The sequence below is a fragment of the Physeter macrocephalus genome, chromosome 13 (genome assembly GCF_002837175.3).
Source record: "Physeter macrocephalus isolate SW-GA chromosome 13, ASM283717v5, whole genome shotgun sequence".
NCBI lineage: Eukaryota > Metazoa > Chordata > Mammalia > Artiodactyla > Physeteridae > Physeter > Physeter macrocephalus.
In genome coordinates, this window is record NC_041226.1 from 39,432,252 (window position 1) to 39,453,633 (window position 21,382).

The following is a 21,382-nucleotide window of genomic DNA, read 5'->3' on the forward strand; positions in this document are numbered from 1 at the left end:
CTCACGGGCCCAGCCGCTCCGCGGCATGTGGGATCTTCCCAGACCGGGGCACGAACCCAGTTCCCCTGCATCGGCAGGTGGACGCGCAACCACTGCGCCACCAGGGAAGCCCTACCATTATGATTTTAATTTGCATTTCTCTAAAATCTAATGTTAATATCTTTTATATGCATATTTATTATCCATATATCTTCAGTGAGGTAACAATTTAAAAATTTTGCCTGTTTATTAAAATCACATTGTTCATTTTATTAGAGTTTGAGAGTACTTTATATATTCTTAAAACAATCTCATCAAATTTGTGATCTGCAAACATTTTCTCTCGGCATTGTATTGTATTTTCACCCTCTTAACAGCATTTTTAAAAGAGCAGAAAACTTTAATTTTAAAAAAGTCTGAAATAGTGAAACAAAATTATGAGTTGTGCTTTTAGGATTTATGTAAGAAATCTTGGCATAGCCCAAGGTTATAAAGATTCTCTGCTATGCTTTTTCTAGAGGTTTTCTAGTTTTAGTTTGGGCACTTAAGTTTATGATCAATTTTGAGTTAATTTTAGTATACTACATGAAATATGAATCAAGATTAATTTTTTTTCAGATGCATATCATGTTATTCTAACATCATCTGTTAAAAAGGCTGTCTGTTCTCTATTCTTCACTGAAGGACATTTCTCATTTTCCATATCAGTTGACCATATTGCATGGCTCTACATCTGGACTCTCTATTCTGTACCATCCATCTATATGTCTACACTTTGTCTAAAAAGACACCATCTTGACCAATATAGCTCTATATTGTGCCTTGGAATTTATGCAGTTTGAGTCTTCTATTTTCATTCTTGTCCTTTTTGGCCATTCTCATTCCATTTCATTCACACATTAATTTTTGATCAGCTTGTCAATTTATACAAAAAATTCAGCTGGTTTTTTTTTATTACAATTATGTTGAATCTATACATCAGTTTGAAGAGAACTGATTATTAAATATGAAATATTCCAATCCATGAATATGCTATATCTCCCTATTTATTTAGGTGATCTGTGATTTTTTCATCAATGTTTTAGTTTTCAGAATACAGATATTGCCTATATTTTATGTCTTATACTTAAATATAATATGTTTTGGGTGTAATTGTTAAATCAATTAGACAAGGACGCTATTAGACTGAAGTGTCTTTAATGCCTTAGTAGCTACATAAGCAAACCAAAACCCAAACCTGAGATGCCTTGAGGTTAAGAAATGAAAACCTAAGGACAACCAAACACTAGCAGCAAACTTGGTTTTCCCAAATAATGCAACAGATTAAGCTATAATGAATCAAATAATTATCTTGCTTGGCTTCCACCTCTTCTCTGTAAAAGTCTTGCCTCTAGCTCCTGTCAGTGAAGCATTCCTAACCATTCTGGTTTGGCATTGCCCAATTGAAATTGATTTTTGCTGAAATGCACTCAAAGAACTTTTTACTATGCCTTGTTTTATCTTATGACACTAATAAACTATTTGAAAATTTAATTTAATTTTCAATTCTTTATTGCTATTATAGTGAATCATGATTTACTTTTAAACACTGGCCTTATATCTTACAACTTTCCTAAACTCATTCCTTAGTCCTATAAGACTTTTGTAGATTCTTTGTGTGTTTTATGAAGATATTCATGAAAGCTGGGAAAAGAGGAAATTTCATTTTTGCTTTTCTAATTGTATTCCTTTTATTTCTATTTCTTGCCTTTTTGCCCTAGGTGTTATCTCCATAGGATGTAAATTTGAATTGTGAGAATAAATATCATTGCCTTATTCCTGATTATAGGGGAAAACATTTACTCTTTAACCATTAATATGATGTCACAATGAAGACATACCATTCTACTGTTAGTGTACAGAGTTTTCTATCATCAGTGTATTGATTTTTTGGTCAGTTTTTTGTTCTACATCTACTAAAATGATAATAAAGATTTTCTCCTTTATTCTGTTAATATGATTAATTTCATTGATTTTTCTAATATTGAATCAGATTTTTATTCCCAGATAACCTTACTGGAATATTAATTTTTTAAATATTAAAAGTAAAAATTAATGGTGTGCTTTGCTAATTTTTTATTCTTTTAAATAATTCATAAAGTTTATTGCTTAGTAGCTTTTTTTAATATACTGTCTTTGCTTGGCTCTGGTTATCAGTGTAATATTGGCCTTGTAAAATGAATTGGTGAATGTTCCCTCCTATTCTATACTTTCAAAGAATTTCTGTTGGATTAACATTAGGTCTTCCTTAAATTATTGGAATCATTTATCAGTGAAAGCATCTGGTTCTGGAGATTTCTTTGTTGGAAAGTCATTGGTAACAAATTAAGTATCTTAAAAGGTATAAAGTATTTAGGTTTTGAATTCTTTTAGAGTAGGCTTTAGAAGTTTGTGTCTTTAAAGGAATTTTCCTGTTTCATACAAACTTTTGCATTTATGAACACAACGTTATTTGAAGTTAACTATTAATAGTCTTTTAATATCTGTAGGTTCTATAATGATTTCACCTCTTTTCTTTTGTTGTGCGTAGTGCAGGGAGGGAACAGAGAAAGAACTTGCAGACAAGTGCTTTTGAAGGTCCATGGGTTGGGTAGCTTGTGGAATGTGGGAAATATTTTAATTGGGTCTTTTTAATGTAACTCAGTCAACTTGGAAATAATGTAACTGTGTCAACATGGAAAGGAGGAAAGGAGTTCAATGTGGAAGTCATCATGAGGCTTATATCTTGAACACACTTGTTGCAAGATAAGTTCTTAGTTATAGACACCTAGGTAAAAGTTCATAACAAGCAGGGCAGGTGCAGGTACTCAGGGAGCCACTGAGGTAAAAAACAGCAGCTTTACATTACAATAGAACAGACTGTCATGTATAATCAAAAGCTGTATAGGACATAAAAACAGATCATTTCTAAGGTATGGATATATGAGTAGCAAACTTAGAGAAGGAAACAAATTTAATAATATGAACTTTATTGAAAATAATTTTTACATAAGACAGTATATTAGAAAATTACTGGAGAAAACAAGGTTTTGGAGTCCATGAAATTATATGTATCAATGAATATAGAAATTATCATGGTTTACCATTCTGAGACTTCTTCTTAGTACTATGTATGTAGTTAGTGTTACGTGTATCATACCTGATAAGCATGGTAAAATTTTTTTTAAAACCCATAGATAAAGTAAAAATGTTATGAAAAGTAAAGTATAAATGGAAAAATGTATGTAACATTTTGGTACCCTTGTCTCTCTTCATATCTACTGAAGGCACAGCTACCTGCTAACTTACCATCAGTCCTGATTCCTGCTCATAACTGACACCTTAACATAATACAATTGACAAGATAATGTAAGGTTTTCTTTTTTGTTTTAGTTTTCCCCCAAATTTTACTTTGGTAAAAATCACTTAAACTATATTTTTAATGGAATTTTTCTAACTCCAAAAATTTAGAATCTGATGACTGATCATTTGATAACTATCTCCAAAGATATATTCTCTTATAAAACCTGGAAGTCCCTCTTCAATTCTTATTTTCCTAGATTTCTGGATTCACTTTAAGCACCCTTAATTTACTCAGCTTTTTCATCCTTCCATTGCACATACCTTGTTAAAGTCTTTCACAGAGTGGTTCTAAAACTCTGCATTCTCTGCTCCTACCCCCAAGCTCTTTAGACATTTTGGAGAAAATTACATAACTTACCTGAATAGTGCCAAAACACATTTATTGATTCAAACTCCAAACTTGTGGAAACTTCAACACTACTTACAGTTATATCACTTATCCCAACTCAGTCTTCTTTCAGTGAAGTGGTTGCTGTGAAATGCTTTATTCTCATTCTCTCTAACCTTATTGCCTGCATTTCAACAGATAGTGTGCTTCATAATGAATATAGAAAATAAAAGCACTCAGGAGTGAATTTTCTTAACACCTTCACCATGTCCCAGGTCACTTTCCTGAATGTTTAATTCCTAATTATCCCTCCAATTCCTATATTTCATACAGATTTTCAGTTTACTTATTTTATTCTTAAATCCTTTCCCTCATATGTTTACCTTATGGTTTTCCTTCCCTTCATCATCAAAAAAGGGTGGTGTATGCTCCCCGCAAATACTTTCTTAACTTCGGTTCCTTCTTCAGCCTATATAAAACAGATTAAACTGTATTGAAATATTCTTAAAAAGTCATCAACAACCTATTTTGTCCAGTATTAGTTTGGTATTCTTGAACAGATGTATATAGAATTGTAATATTTTATTGTAACATTTTATTATTCTATAATTAAAAGTAAACATTTTCCATCACATAATTTGTCCCATATTGATTATAATCTTATATCCTAAAAGAAACTCATTCATGTAGATTTTATTTTCTTTATCTTACAAAAGAGAAAATAAGATTAAAACCCTGTCCAACTGTCCCTATCACCAGAGTTTCTTACACTGCACTGCGCTGTCCCTTCTGTTTCCATCCTCTGGTCACTTCTGGATGAGAACTGAAACAAGAAAGCAGAACACCACCTTTTAAGACCTCAGCTGGGAGTGTGCACTGCTAGGTGACTCAATTTTTTTGCTGCTCTGTGTATGTCTGTGGAGGACTACAAAAGCACAAGGAGTTTTAATTTTAGAATAACAGATACATTTTATCCAGTAGGAAAATTCACAAATACTGAAGTGAATAACGAGAATCAACTCTACATCCTTTATCAGATATGTGTATGAGTATTCTCATATGTATATACCAGTTCACAATTCCTCATTTTGGGTAATAAAAATTACAAATATATACATATTTTTGTGCGTGTAGAATATATGTATGTATGTGTGTGTGTGTGTATATATACATGAGTGTGTTTACATGTAGGAATATATGCAGTGGTAAATAAATATTCCAAATCAGGAATCAGCAAGGCAGTCATTTTTTTCAATGCTCTCTCCAATTTCCCTCTCCTTGTGAATACTCTTTTCCTCCCCTCCTTCACATTCTGCTTCTAATCTTAAGAGTTGCCACATACCTTTGGTCAGGTAATAAAAAATAGAAAGAAAAGTTTTATAATAACAATATTTGGACAGACTTTGGTGGGAGGGGAAGTGAGTCATCCTCTTTTTTGTTCTATGGCAGGCTATGTGAAACTGTTGGGCCTTTTGGTGATCTAACTCAGGGATGTTATCCTTACTTGAATAGGAATCAACATAAGTCCTTGGGGGCAAAAATTTCGCTTATTATGTGAGCTCTGAGTGCTCCGTCATCCTTTATTCATGTGTGATCTCATGAGGAAAAATATTTTTCCAACCTCTTCTAGAATTAGATCCACATATATGTTGACATATATCTACTTGTTTTAAACTGATAGTCATTTAAGGTCAAATACATTGTAAAAGGTCTACATATTTTTACTCCCCTTCCCCCCTTTGTGTTTTTGATGTCATATTTAAAATTTTTATGTCTATCCCTGAACTGATTATTGTAGTTAGAGTTGATTTTACAATTTTTGTCTTTTAAGCTTTCATAGTAGCTTATTTAAGTGATTGACACACAGGCTTTACCATATATTTGCTTTTATCAGTGACAATTTTCCTTTTCTATAATTTATTTCTTATTGTAGCCTTTTCTTTTTTCACTTAAAGAAGACCCTTTAATGTTTCTAGTAAGGTCAGTTTAGTATTGATGAACTCTTCAGTTTTTGCTTATCTGAGAAGCTTTGTATCTTTCTTTCAATTCTGAATGATAATCTTGCTGGGTAGAGTATTCTAGATTGTAGGTTTTTCCCTTTCAGCACTTTAAATAATTCATGACACTCCTTTCTGGCCTGCAAAGTTTTTTCAGAAAAATCAGCTGATAGCCTTATGAGGGTTGCTTGTGTATGACTGTTTTTCTCTTGCTGCCTTTAAAATTTTCTCTTTATCTTTAACTTTTGTCATTTTAATTATGCTACAACTTGGTGTGGGTCTCTTTGTGTTCATCTTGTTTGGAACTCTGTACTTCCTCTCCCTGGATATCTGCTTCCTTCTTCTTTTTCTGGAACTTTTCAGCCACAATTTTATCAAATACGTTTTCTACACTTTTCTCTCTCTCTTCTCCTTCTGGGACTCCTATACTGTGACTATTAGTATACTTGATGTTGTCCCAGAAGTTCCTTAAACTCTCCTGATTTTTTTTTTAATTTGCTTGTCTTTTTGCTCTTCTGATTGAGTGATTTCCATTGTTCTATCTTCCAGATCATTTATGTGTTATTCTGTATCACCTAGTCTCCTGTTAGTTCTTTCCAGTGTATTTTTTATTTCAGTTACTGTATTCTTCAGCTCTGACTGGTTCTTTAAAATATTTTTAAATTCTTTATTAAAATTCTAATTGTGTTAACTTATTATTTTCCCAATTTCAGTTAGCATTCTTATTACTGTTGATTTGAACTCTTTGTTAGGTAAATTACCTCTGTTTCATTAGGGTTTTTTTAAGGATTTTTTTTTTGGTGTTGTTCTTTTTCTTTCATTTGAAACATATGCCCATCTTCTTATTTTGTTTAACTTTCTCTGTTTCTATGAAATTAGGTGAAACATTATTATCCTAGTATTGAAGTAGTGTCATGTGGCAGCATCCCTATGCAGTCTGCCTGTGCCCAGTGACTTTGGTGGGAGAGCTGGATCTGAGGTGACTATAAGCCTGGGGTGTGCTGGCAGCCACCACCTTGGTGGGAGGTAGGCTGGAGTTGGAGTGGTTAGAGTCAGATGGGAGAGGGGCTTCTCCTGTGTTCAGTGGTTGTTACTACCTTATTGTGAATGGGTGTGGGGCCCAAGGTGCTGGGGTAGGAGCCCTGGGAGAGTGGATTTATCCCTGGTGTGATGACAGTCTCTGCCTTGATTTGGGATGTGGCCGGGGTTTGTGAGCTTGGGGATGCACTTCTCTGTTGGTTTCACTTTTTCCCCTAGTGAGTGTGCATGGTTAAATGGTACTGAATAGGAGAAAATATTTTCAAATTATATGTCTGATAAAGGGTTAATTTTGAAAATATATAAAGAGATCATGCAACTCAATATCAAAAAAACAAGCAACATAAAAAATAAAATGGGCATAAGACCTGAATTTTTCCAAAGAAAACATACAGATGGGTGCCTGGCACATGAAAAGATGTTCAACATCATTAATCATTAGGGAAATGCAAATCAAAACAATGAGATATCACCTCACACCTGTCAGAATGGCTATCATCAAAAAGACAACAAATAATAAACGTTGGCAAGTATGTGGAGAAAAGGTAACACTAGTACACTGTTAATGGGAGTGTAAATTGGACCAGACACTGTGGAAAACAGTATGGCTATTCCTCAAAAAAACAAAAATAGAACTACCATATGATCCAGCAATTCTATTCCTGAGTATATATCAGAAGAAAATGAAAACCCTATTCCAAAAAGAAACATGCACATCAAGGTTCACAGCATTATTTACAGTAGCCAAGATAGGCAAGCAACCTAAGTGTCCATCAGCAGATGAATGGAGAAAGAAGTGCTATATATTTGTATACAATGGAATATTACTCAGCCGTAAAAAAGAGGGACATTTTGCCATTTGCAACAACATCGATGGGCTTGTAGGGTATTATGCTAAGTGAAGTAAGTCAGATAGAGAAAGACTAATGTTAAATGTTATCACTTATACGTGGAATCTAAAAATTAGAACAAACAAATGCATATGGGAAACTAGACCCAGGCAATTGGGTGCTCCTCCCTCATCCTTAGAACTTACATTCTGTTTGCCTTTCCTGCTCCCAGAAGCGTCCCCAAGAATACGACCTTGGGATGGTAATGTGGTGAGGAGACTATTTCATCTGTGTACATGGCTGAGCCCAGTTGAGGCTGTTATGTAAACTTTTAAGGTTCTGGCAAGTGGGTGTGAAAGTCTCATTTTATGGCAACCCAAGCCTTCTAAGTAAGTCTCTTACTTATTAAAACTATCACATACCAATCTGGCATGGTCTGCCTCTTTTTGGGGCCTCTCCTTGTCCTCCATGTAGAGGGGCCAGTTTACGAACCAACATCAATATCTCTGAATGCTTATTCAACTGTTTACTGCTGCTATGTTCTCCTGAAAGAGATATTCAGGAGAGATGGAAAGGTATCTACTAGCCTTTACATCTTCTGTTCTGAATGATACCAGTTAAAAAAAATAATAATATATACACTTCTCAGCGTTATCCACTTAGCTTTTCAACTTATTTAGTGGGCTTAAAAAAATAATCATATCAAATTTTAACTTATGAACAATAAAGCTAACCCATTTTAAGTATTCAGTTCTGAATTTTGACAATTGTATACTCCCATGTAGATATTGCTACAATGAAGATAGAAACTATTTACCTCACCCAAGAAAGATCTTTGTGCCCCTTCCCAGTCAATCCCCATTCACCGCTACATCTAATCAAGTGCTGATAATGATTTTTATCACTGTAGATTAGATTTGTGTTTTCCCTAGTACTCATATTTTTCTCATTCTACTTTTCCTCCAGCTAGTTTATAGTTACAACTAACTTTTTCTACTTTCTTTGTGATTATATACTTTAAAAAAATTAATTTTCACTAAGATTAAGAATGGTTAAAATTTTTCCTTTTTCTCAAATAGTAAAAACTGAATATCATTTAACTCATCATTATATACTTCCAATGTAGATGAAAATAAGTCAAGTATTTAAAAAACATTTTTATGTTGAACCTCCAAATTATATATGATAATAATATTACATTAACAATATATAATACATAAAATAATGTGTTATTATTATATATATTATTATTTATATTATTATTTTGTATTTAATTAGTGACAGATTTCTTAAATATTTTTCATTTTATTTTCTTTACATTCTTACTTGCATTGTAATATATATATATATATATATATATATATATATATATATACACATTCTATTTTCTTTACATTCTTACTTGCATTGTAAAATATATATATATATATATATATATATATATATATATATATACATTCTTTTTCAGATTCTTTTCCATTTTAGGTTATTGTAAGTTACTGAATATAGTTCCCTGTGTGATACAATAGACTTTCGTTGTTTACCTATTTTATAGTAGTTCATAGTAATGCGTTAATAGTGTGTAATCCCAAACTCCTAATTTATCCCTGCTCCCCCCACCAATTTTCCCTTTGGTAACCATATGTTTGTGTTCTATGTCTGAGAAACACACATTTTAATGATTTACTGACATTAACAAATAATTCAGGGGTTACCTTATAGTTACTTGTGTTCACATATAGAAGCACTGAAAACTAATTTAAGATATGTGGATATGTGATATTAGTTTCATTCCAGTTGGGAAGATATGGGCTAATTATATATCATTATCTTATATACAATTATATATAATTAGTATACTATTTCACTTTTTCTGATATCTTGTTTCATATTATACTTTTTACTGTATTACATTTATTTGCTATAATTATTATAATGTAACATACACTAGTTGTGTCACCTTAGCAGATTTAATAAATTCTGTAGTTCTCAGATTTTCTACACACAATGAAAAGCTTTAATTACAGTCTCATATTGTTATTTTGAGAACTAAGTATTAAGTATTAAATTTAAATATTTATGGTAGTTGGTACAAAGAAAGAATTTAAAATTTTATTTTGCCTTTTTATTCATTTTTAATTATGTTACCACCTTGCATTTCAATGGAGAGGAAAAGAGATATCTCTTATTTTACAATGATTCAAATACATTTTTTAATGTGGGTTACATTTTTTAGGCAGAGTATAAAGCAATTCACCATAGGCATTTAGAACTGAGCCTAAGAGTGTGCTATCACTCTCCTAAGAGGTGGACAATTTTACATGCAGCAAACATATGACCCAAGGCCAAAATAAACTTCTTGACATGTAGCTTCTTGGATATGGCTAGTACTGGGCAAAGCAGGAATGACAATTTTTGGAATGAGAAGGTAGAACAGAGTAGGTCTACTAAGAGTGTAGAAAAATGAAGTTAATGTTAAGGGAAGAATAAAGTTCAGTGTTAGGAGTAAAATCATAATGAATACTTGAAATTAATCGGTAATTTCTGGAAGCAAGGATCAAATAAGTTCTTATTTACATTTGAGTCTTCAACACCACTGGGGATTAAGGCTTTCATTATTTAATCTGAAATTAGCTCAATTTAGTAGTGAAAATTCAGTAGTCTTTTTTAAAAAAGTATAAGTTGCTATAGTTTCTATACACATAATTTGGTTTAAGAAAATTAATGCATATGTATGTTAAATGCATACAATTCCTTTCACTCTCACAACTAGAAAGTCTTTATTTTACTAGATAGAAGGTAAAATATTTGTTGAGTCTTTACTGTAACAATTATGTTACCCTGATGTTATTATTCTGATTAATATCTGATCAGTTGAGCTTGAATATAATTCTCAGAGTTTTGATCTAGTAATCTATTTTTAAACAAATGACTGGAAGTGAGAAATCTAAAAATAAATTTACACTGGGGAAAACAAAATTTTAAAAAATATATAATTTTTATATTTGTAAAGAATGTTTCTATTTTTATTTACATTTTGCCTAGCTATAATATTAACCTACATTCAGTTTGATACTCTGATTTGTTTACCTTTTATTTTATTGAGTCCCTGGAAAACAGACTGAGACAGAATTGTGTGCAGGTAAGTAAGAAACCCTTGTGAGAAAATGTGGAAGTCAGGGATTGTGTACAGGAGTTAAACTGAAGAGCAATTTCTCCAGAGGTGAGGTATCAGCCCATCTCTTAGACCAGAGGCTGGCTTTGTCCTTCAGTGATGTGATGACATGAGGCTAGGCTACTATGATTTTGTGTGCCTAAATCTACTGATCATTGAATTTAGGCTGCCCCAAAAGAGGGTGTAACTATGAGTTCAGCAGCTTCCCTCAGTCAAGGGAAATTTCTGTGAAGAGACTCTCCTGTGATCTGTGGACAGTGAGTGATGCCAGCAGTCAGGAGAAAGGCACCTGTGTCTTGAATTGGGTATCTATTATGAGAAAAACTGCATCTGCACATTTATAGAAGTATTCAATCATGGTTACTGTTAAAATCTACATTATATTCAACTGTAAAGATATGACAAAGTTTACTTCTACATTTTGTTCCTATTTCAGATTTGGACAGTTTCCAATTTCCTCAAAGGAAATATTGTTGGAACTATTATTTGATATTTTTTTTCTTTTCTTTTCTCCTTTCTTCTCCTTTTCTTTCCTTCCTTCTTCCTTCTTTCTTTCCCTTTATTTTTATTTTTTAATAATTTTCCTCAAGTTAATATCATAAATATGTTATTTGTATAAATGTTGAAAAATACTAATAGTAGTTATCATCTTCCTTAGATATCATTGTATTGTTTAAAAGGAGACATCTTAAAGAAGTATAAGACCTTGTATGACAGTTGAGCTTGCAAGACCATGGGGTCATGCAGTGCAGTATTATCAGCCATCTTGACATCATCTAAATTTATTACAAACCAGGTAGACAATTACACTATCATTGCAGGCTTAAGAAATAATCACTAGTACAACTGACCTAATCATAATTTCAATTCAAAGATATACTTTTATACAACATCTTTTTGTATACACCCTAAGCTACAATATAATATTTCTGGGAAAGAAATGAGTTATTACCTAGAATTCAAACCAGTGAAGATTTGTATATTGTCTGTTGTTAATTATTACACATTGTTTCATACTATGTACTTTATAGGTACATATTTAATGGTTAATTTTGGGGTGAAGTATATTCTATGAACTTATTGGATCCTCCCACATGCTTTTAGCTTTTCAAGGATGGTTTTAGATTTTGAATACATATCTTTGTCTCAGATGCGGGGTCCCATCTTAAAATCTAAATTGCTGGTGCAACAGATTGTTAACTCCACCAATTCATCCTTGTTAGTCTGAATGTGTTAAGATATTTGAAAAAAGTTAATAAATTGTTTTTCAAATTTGTTCCACTGTTTTATATACCACAGCTAATCATCATATTTCATCAGAACTTGTGGTTATGATATGGTTATTTTATCATAAATTGTCAGATCTCAGATATTGTAATTATTGCCAAATTTTATAATTTTAATGAGTGTAAAATTAAATCCATTCAGAGTTTAATTTACATGTTTTGAATAATGAATGGCTTATCTTCTGTGAATTTTTCCTCCACAATCTTTGGTTTTTTTTATTTACAGAGAACAACTTTTATATCACAGAATAATAATAATAAATAATGGTATAAAATAAAGAATGGTCTATGCTCTCATTGAGAAAAGTCTCTATCTTTCCCTACACACCTTCCCTTTCTTCTGCAGTCTGTGCACAACTAACTGTATTAACTAATGTATAGTTTATTCTTATTAAAGTAAAGGGATTAAATCATCCCAGATTCCTTCTTCTGGTTCTAAAATTGAATAATGAATAATAAGGAACAAATTGTAACGTTAAAAAATATACTACTTATTTTCAAAATAATCATAAATAGTGATATACTATATAATATTTGCAGATAGGTATTTCTAGGCCCAAAGTTTATGGTAGCCTCTAAGTCTGCTGACTTGAAATCCAGTACTCTTTAGATTAGATTGCACTACTCCCAGCATGCTGAACTTGGCAAACGAAAATGCAGTTTGCAGACCCCAATGCACGCAAGTAACATTTTCTGTCACAGTAGCATTTTGCCTTCACATGCATTTTACTGGGATCTTTTTCTTTTTGAGGGGGGGATCTTTTTTCTTTAAAAAAATGTAACATGTTGACAACTTCTTTCAAAGTTACATGTTCTTGACTAATTAGTTCTCAAAGCATGGCACCACTGGATAGTTGGATATTGATCAGTATCTAATTTATTATTTCATTCTAGCTATAATCAAGATGCTTAATAGTGTATCATAAAGGATTCATATCATTAATGGAAATAGTTCTCTAAATGAGATCTGAATATATATACATACATATATGCATACTTTTTAAAGTACCAAATAAAATGAAAAATTATTCAGTTAATATTTATAAATAACTTATAACTCGTGTTCTTGATTTGCACTGAATGTGATCACTGCACAAAATAATTAACTTTCAAAAAACATTTATTGAAAGAGAAAGTGATATAAAAATTTTTATCAAAATATAGACTAATGTAAGTATTTGAAACCTGCTTTATTAAGATGACTTTCTATGCAAATTCTTACAAGAATAGATTCTGTTTGCAGCTGTAAAAATGAATACATAAAGAAATGACAAGACAGACAGCCTGTCACATCAGCAGCTACTACAGTCTGTACAAGAGACATGAAGAGAATGAACAGCCTGTCTGTTTTCTTGCTGCTCTGAGTGCAATGAGCTGCTAAGGGGATCCTGGCCTTAGGCTTGTCTATATGTATACTGCTTAATTGGAAAGTGAAATATGTGAATTTTCCTAAGATAACAAAGAATTCCAAATGATAATCTTATTGGTGAACATACATATTTACTCCATAATTTATCTTTAAAGATGATTTGTTTTAATTGATATTATCTATAAAAATCTCCCAGTGATATAATTTAAATATTAACTGAATCCATTAAAAGTTTTTAATGGATCGATTCATAACTAATCCTGTATTGTCAATCTTTCCAGAGCTTCCATTTTCCTTCCAACTTTTAAATATATTAAGCATAACTTGTGTCTTTATAACATGAAAAATGTGTTGAAAATTATTTGGCTGTATACATTTGATTCATGATAAAATTAATTAATCTCTCAAAAATGAAATACTTTGAGCAAGGACGGAATGTGGTCTCTCAAGTCTGTCAGTGCTTACCCTTAATGAATAGTAAATTATAACAAGCTTTCTTTACACTTGCTTTAAGTCTCATTGAGCCCACAGGCATTATGAGTCTATTGCAATTCTGTGCTCTTGGAACATCATGTATGCTGTATATGAATAGAGCAACAAGAAAAAGCAACAGACAGATTGGTTCAAGATGGCAAAGTAAAAGGACATGTGGTCACTCCCTCTTGTGACAGCACCAGAATCACAACAATCTTCGACAGGAAAAAACTGGAACTCACTAAAAAATGTATCCCACATCCAAAGACAAAGGAGAAGCTGTAGTGAGATGGTAGGAGGGGCGCAATCACAATAAAATCAAATCCCATAACTGCTGGGTGAGTGACTCACAAACTGGAGAACAATTATACCACAGAAGTCCACCCAATGGAGAGAAGCTTCTGAGCCCAATGTCAAGCTTCCCAACCTGGGGATCCAGCAACAGGAAGAGGAATTCCAAGAGAATCAGACTTTGAAGGCTAGTGGGATTTGATCACAGTACTTTGACAGCACTGGGGGAAACAGAGACTCCACTCTTGGAGGTCACACACAAAGTTGTGTGTGTATCAGGACCTGGGAGAAGAAACAGTGACCCCATAGGAGACTGAATCAGACCTACCTGCTAGTGTTAAAGGGTTCCCTGCAGAGACAGGGTGTGGTTGTGGCTCACCACAGGGACAAGGACACTGGCAGCAGAAGTTCTGTGAAGTACTCCTTGACATGAGCCCTCCTGGAGTCCGTCATTAGCCCCAACAAAAAGCCTGTAAGCTCCAGTGCTGGGTTGCCTCAGGCCAAACAACCAACAGGGAGGAAATTCAGCCCAACCCACTAGCAGACAAGTGGATTAAAGTTTTACTCAGCTCTGCGCACGAGAGCAACAACCAGCTCAACCCACTACCATTCCCTCCCATCAGGAAGCTTGCATAAGCCTCTTAGATAGCCTCATCCACCAGAGGGCAGACAGCAGAAGCAAGAAGAACTAAAATCCTGCAGCCTGTGGAATCAAAACCACATTCATAGAAACATAGACAAAATGAAAAGGCATGGGACTATATACCAGATGATGGAACAACATGAAACCCTAGGAAATCAACTAAATGAAGTGGAAATAGGCAACCTTCCAGAAATAGAATTCAGAATAATAATAGTGAAGATGATCCAGGACCTCAGAAAAAGAATGGAGGCAAAGATGGAGAAGATACAAAAATGTTTAAAAAAGACCTAGAAGAATTAAAGAACAAAAACCTAGAAGAATTAAAGAACAAACAGAGATGAACAATACAATAACTGAAATGAAAAATACGCTAGAAGGTATCAATAGCAGAATAACTGAGGCAGAAAAAATGGATAAGTGACCTGGAAAACAGAATGGTGGAAATCACTGCCATGGAACAGAATAAAGAAAAAAGAATGTAAAAATATGAAGGCAGCTTCAGACACACCTGGGATAACATTAAAAACACCAACATTTGCATTATAGGGGTCCCAGAAGGAGAAGAGAGAGAGGAAGGACCCAAGAAAATATTTGAAGAGATTATAGTCGAAAACTTCCATGACATGGGAAAGGATATAGCCACGCAAGTCTAGGAAGTGCAGAGAGTCCAAGGCAGGATAAACCAAGGAGGAACATGCAGAGACACATAGTAATCAAATTGACAAAAATTAAAGACAAAGAATAATTATTAAAAGCACCAGGGAATAATGACAAATGACATGCAATGGAACTCCATTAGGTTACCAACTGATTTCTCAGCAGAAACTCTACAAGCCAGAAGGGAGTGGCATGATGTATGTAAGTGATGAAAGGGAGGAAACTACAACCAAAACTACACTACCCTGCAATGATCTCATTCAGTTTTGATGGAAAAATAAAAAACTTTACAGATAAGCAAAAGCTAAGAGAATTCAGCACCAGCAAACCAGCTCTACAACAAATGCTAAAGGAATGCTCTAAGTGAGAAACACAAGAGAAGAAAAGGACCTACAAACACAAACCCAAAACAATTAAGAAATTGGTAATGGGAACATACATATTGATAATTACCTTAAATGCGAATGCATTAAATGTTCCAACCAAAAGACACAGTCTTGCTGAATGGATGCAAAACAAGACACATATATATGCTGTCTACTAGAGACCTACATCAGACCTAGGCACAAATACAGACTGAAAGTTTGGGGATGGAAAAAGATTTTCCATGCAAATAGAAATCAAAAGAAGGCTGGAGTAGCAATACTCATATCAGATAAACTAGAATTTAAAATAATGAATGTTACAAGAGACAAGGAAGGACACTACATAATGATCAAGGTATCAGTGCAGGAGGAATATATAACAATTATAAATATATATGCACCCAACATAGGAACACCTCTATACATAAGGCAAATGCTAACAGCTGTAAAAGAGAAAATTGACAGTAACACAATAATAGTAGAGGACTCTAACACCTCACCTATAACAAAGGACAGATCATCAGGAGAGAAAATTAATGAGGAAACACAAGCTTTAAATGACACAATGGGGCAGAATGGTTTAATTGATATTTTTAGGACATTACATCGGAAAAGAGCAGATGACACTTTCAAGTGCACACAGAACATTCTCCAAGATGGATCACATCTTGAGTCACAAATCAAGCCTCAGTAAATTGAGGAAAATTGAAATCATATCAAGCATTTTTTCCAACCACAACATTAAGATATTAGAAATCAATTACAGGGGAAAAAAAGTAAAAAACACAAACACATGAAGGCTAAATAATATGTTACTAAAGAACCACGAGATCACTGAAGAAATCAAAGCGGAAATCAAAAAATACCTAGAGACAAAGGACAAAGAACACACAATATTCCAAAACCTAAGGGATGTAGCAAAAGCAGTTCTAAGAGGGAAGTTTTTAGCAATTCAATCCTACCTCAAGAAACAAGAAAAATCTCAAATAAAAAATCTAACTTAAAGGAACAAGAGAAAGAAGAAGAAACAAAACACAAAGTTAGTAGAAGAAAAGAAATCGTAAAGGTCAGAGAACAAATAACTGAAATAGAAACAAAGAAAACAAGAGCAAAGATCAATAAAACTGAAATGTGGTTCTTTGAAAAGATAAACAAAATAGATAAAACTTTAACCAGACTCATCAAGAAAAAGAGGAAGAGGACTCAAATCAATGAAAGAGGGGAAGTTACAACAGACACCACAGAAATACAAAACACCATAAGAGACTACTAGAAGCAACTCTATGCCAATAAAATGGACAACTTGGAAGAAATGGACAAACTTTTAGAAAGGTATAACTTTCCAAAACTGAACCAGGAAGAAATGGAAAATATGAACAGACCAATCACAAGTAATGAAATTGAAATGTGATTAAAAATCTTCCAACAAATTCTAGGACCAGATGGCTTCACAGGTGAATTCTACCAAAAATTTAGAGAATACCTAACATTTATCCTTCTCAAACTCTTCCAAAAATTTGCAGAGAAAGGAACACTCTGAAATTCATTTTATGAAGCCACCATCACCCTGAAACCACGACCACACAAAGATGTTACAAAAAAGAAAATTACAGACCCATATCACTGATGAATATAGATGCAAAAATCCTCAACAAATTAATAGCAAACAGAAGCCAACAACACATTAAAAGGATCATACACCATGATCAAGTGACATTTATCCTAGGGATGCAAGGATTCTTCAATATACAAAAATCAATCAATGTGACACACCATATTAACAAATTGAAGAATAAAAACCATATGATCGTCTCAATAGACGCAGAAAATGCTTGTGGTAAAATTCAACACCAATTTATGTTAAAAACTCTCTGGAAAGTGGACAAAGAGGGAAACTACCTTAACATAATAAAGGCCATATAGGACAAACCCACAGCAAACATCATTCTCAATGGTAAAAACCTGAAAGCATTTCCTCTATCTTCAGGAAAAAGACAAGGATGACAACTCTCACCACTATTGTTCAATATAGTTTTGGAAGTCCTAGCCATGGAATGCAGAGAAGAAAAAGAAATAAAATGAATACAAATAGGAAAAGACGTAAAACTATCACAGTTTGCAGATGACATGATACTATATGGAGATAATCCTAAAGGTGCCACCAGAAAAATACTAGAGCTCATCAATGAATTTAGTAAAGTTTCAGGATACAAAAACTAATGCACAGAAATCTCTTGCATTCCTATATATTAACAACAAAATATCAGAAAGAGAAATTAAGGAAATAACCCCATTCACTATTGCATCAAAAAGAAAAAAAAATACCTTGGAATAAAACTACCTAAGCAGGTAAAAGACCTGTATGCAGAAAACTATAAGACACTGATGAAAGAAATCAAAGATGACACAAACAGATGGAGAGATACACCATGTTCTTGGATTGGAAGAATCAATATTGTGAAAATGACTGTTCTATACAAAGCAATCTACAGATTCAATGCAATCCCTATCAAACTACCAATGGCATTTTTCACAGCACTAGAACAAAAAATTTCACAATTTGTATGGAAACACAAAAGAACCAGAATAGCCAGAGCAATCTTGAGAGAAAAAAATGGAGCTGGAGGAATCAGACCCCCTGACTTCAGAATATACTACAAAGCTACAGTAATCAAGACAATATGGTACTGGCACAAAAACAGAAATACAGATCAATGGAACAGGATAGAAAATCCAGAGATAAACCCACGCACATATGGTCAACTAACCTATGACAAAGGATGCATGGATATTCAAGGGAGAAAATACAGTCTCTTCAATAAGTGGTGCTGGGAAAATTGGACAGCTACATGTAAAAGAATGAAATTAGAACATTCAACAGCATGCACAAAAATAAACTCAAAATGGATTAAAGACCTAAATGTAAGTTTGGACACTGTAAAACTCTTAGAAGAAAACATAGGAAGAACACTCTTTGACATAAATCGCAGCAAGAATTTTTTGACCCTCCTCCTAGATTAATGGATTTAAAAATAAAAAGAAAACAAATAGGACCTAATGAAATGTAAAAGCTTTTGCACAGCAAAGGAAACTATAAACAAGACAAAAAGATAGCCCTCTGAATGGGAGAAAATATTTGCAAACGAATCAATGGACAAAGGATTAATCTCCAAAATATATAAACAGCACATGCAGCTAAATATTAAAAAAAAAAAACAACCCAATCAAAAATTTTGCAGAAGACCTAAATAGACATTTCTCCAAGAAGACATACAGATGGCCAAGAGGTACATGAAAAGCTGCTCAAAATTACTAAATATTAGAGAAATGCTAATCAAAATTACAATGAGTTATCACCTCACACCTGTTAGAATGGTCATCATCAGAAATTCTACAGAAAACAAATTCTGGAGAGGGTGTGGAGAAAAGGCAACCCTCTTGCACTGTTGGTGGGAATGTAAACTAATACAGCCACTATGGAGAACAGTATGATGGTTACTTAAAATCTAAATCTAGAATTACCATATGATCAAGCAATACCATTACTGGGCATATACCCAAAGAAAACCATAATTCAAAAAGACACATGCACCTCAGTGTTCATTGCAGCACTGTTTACAACAGCCAGGTCATGGAGTCAACATTAATGCCCATCAACAGATGAATGGATAAAGAAGATTTAGTACATATATACAATGGAATATTGCTCAGCCAGAAAAAGGAATGAAATTGGGTCATTTTTAGTTATGTGGATGGACTTAGAGACTGTCATATAGAGAGAAATAAGTCAGAAAAAAGAAAAACAAATATCGTATATTTACGCATATGCATGGAATCTAGAAAAATGGTACAGATGAACTGATTTACAAGGCAGAAATAGAGACATAGATGTAGAGAACAAACGTATGGACAACAAGGGAGGAAAGCAGGGGGCAGAGGTGGTGGGATGAATTGGGAGACTGGGATTGACATGTATATACTAATATGTATAAAATGATAACTAATAAGAACCTGCCATATAAAAATAAATAAATGAATAAAATTAAAAAAATAAAGAAACAGCAAGAGATACACAATGCTCTCATGTCCTCTGCTCTGGCACATACTTTATAGCCCCACTGGATTTACAACAAAAGAGTCAAAGATAAAATTATTAAAATCCCAGGAAGATAACAGCAGAGCATTCAACCAAAAGCAGTAACCTTCAGAGAATGAATCCCTGGGCAACTAATTGTACAGATCTGGTGCTCATGAAGCCAACACTGTAGGTGACCAAATAAAAATCAAAGTATATTTGAGCTACATTCTTTAAACTTTCCATGATTCCAAATTGCCTAGACAAATGTTTGTACCAGCAAATTTTTATTTTTAAATTTGAGTCTTTCTTATGTAGATATACAGAAGGTTAAAATATTTATAAGGAAATCAATTTGAAAGATTGTTGTTTACTATGCAAATTAATTTGATGCATTTTACATGAAAGATATTTCTTATTTTTTTTAACATCTTTATTGGAGTAAAATTGCTTTACAATGGTGTGTTAGTTTCTGCTTTACAACAAAGTGAATCAGTTATACATATACATATGTTCCCATAACTCTTCCCTCTTGCGTCTCCCTCCCTCCCACCCTCCTTATCCCACCCCTCTAGGTGGTCACAAACCACCTAGCTGATATCCCTGTGCCATGCCACTGCTTCCCATTAGCTATCCACCCTATGTTTGGTAGTGTATATATGTCCATGCCACTCTCTCACTTCGTCACAGCTTATCCTTCCCCCTCCACATATCCTCAAGACCATGCTCTGGTAGGTCTGTTTTATTCCTGTCCTACCCCTAGGCTCTTCATAACATTTTTTTTCCTTAGATTCCATAAATATGTGTTAGCATACGGTATTTGTTTTTCTCCTTCTGACTTACTTCACTCTGTATGACAGACTCCAGGTCCATCCAATTCACTACAAAAAACGCAGTTTCATTTCTTTTTATGGCTGAGTAATATTCCACTGTATATATGTGCCACATCTTCTTTATCCATTCATCTGTTGATGAACACTTAGGTTGCTTCCATGTCCTGGCTATTGTAAATAGAGCTGCAATGAACATTTTGGTACATAAGTCTTTTTGAATTATGGTTTTCTCAGAGTATATGCACAGTAGTGAGATTGCTGGGTCATATGGTAGTTCTATTTTTAGTTTTTTAAGGAACCTCCATACTGTTCTCCATAGTGGCTGTATCAATTTACATTCACACCAGCAGTGCAAGAGGGTTCCCTTTTCTCCACACCCTCTCCAGCATTATGTCTATTTAGGTCTTCTGCCCATTTTTGGATTGGGTTGTTTGATTTTTGTTATTGAGCTGCATGAGTTGCTTATAAATTTTGGAGATTAACCCTCTGTCAGTTGCCTCATTTGTAAATATTTCTCCCATTATGAGGGTTGTGTTTTGGTCTCGTTTATTGTATCTTTTGCTGTGCAAAAGCTTTTAAGTTTCATTAGGTCCCATTTGTTTATTTTTGTTTTTATTTCCATTTCTCTAGGAGATGGGTCAAAAAGGATTTTGCTTTGATT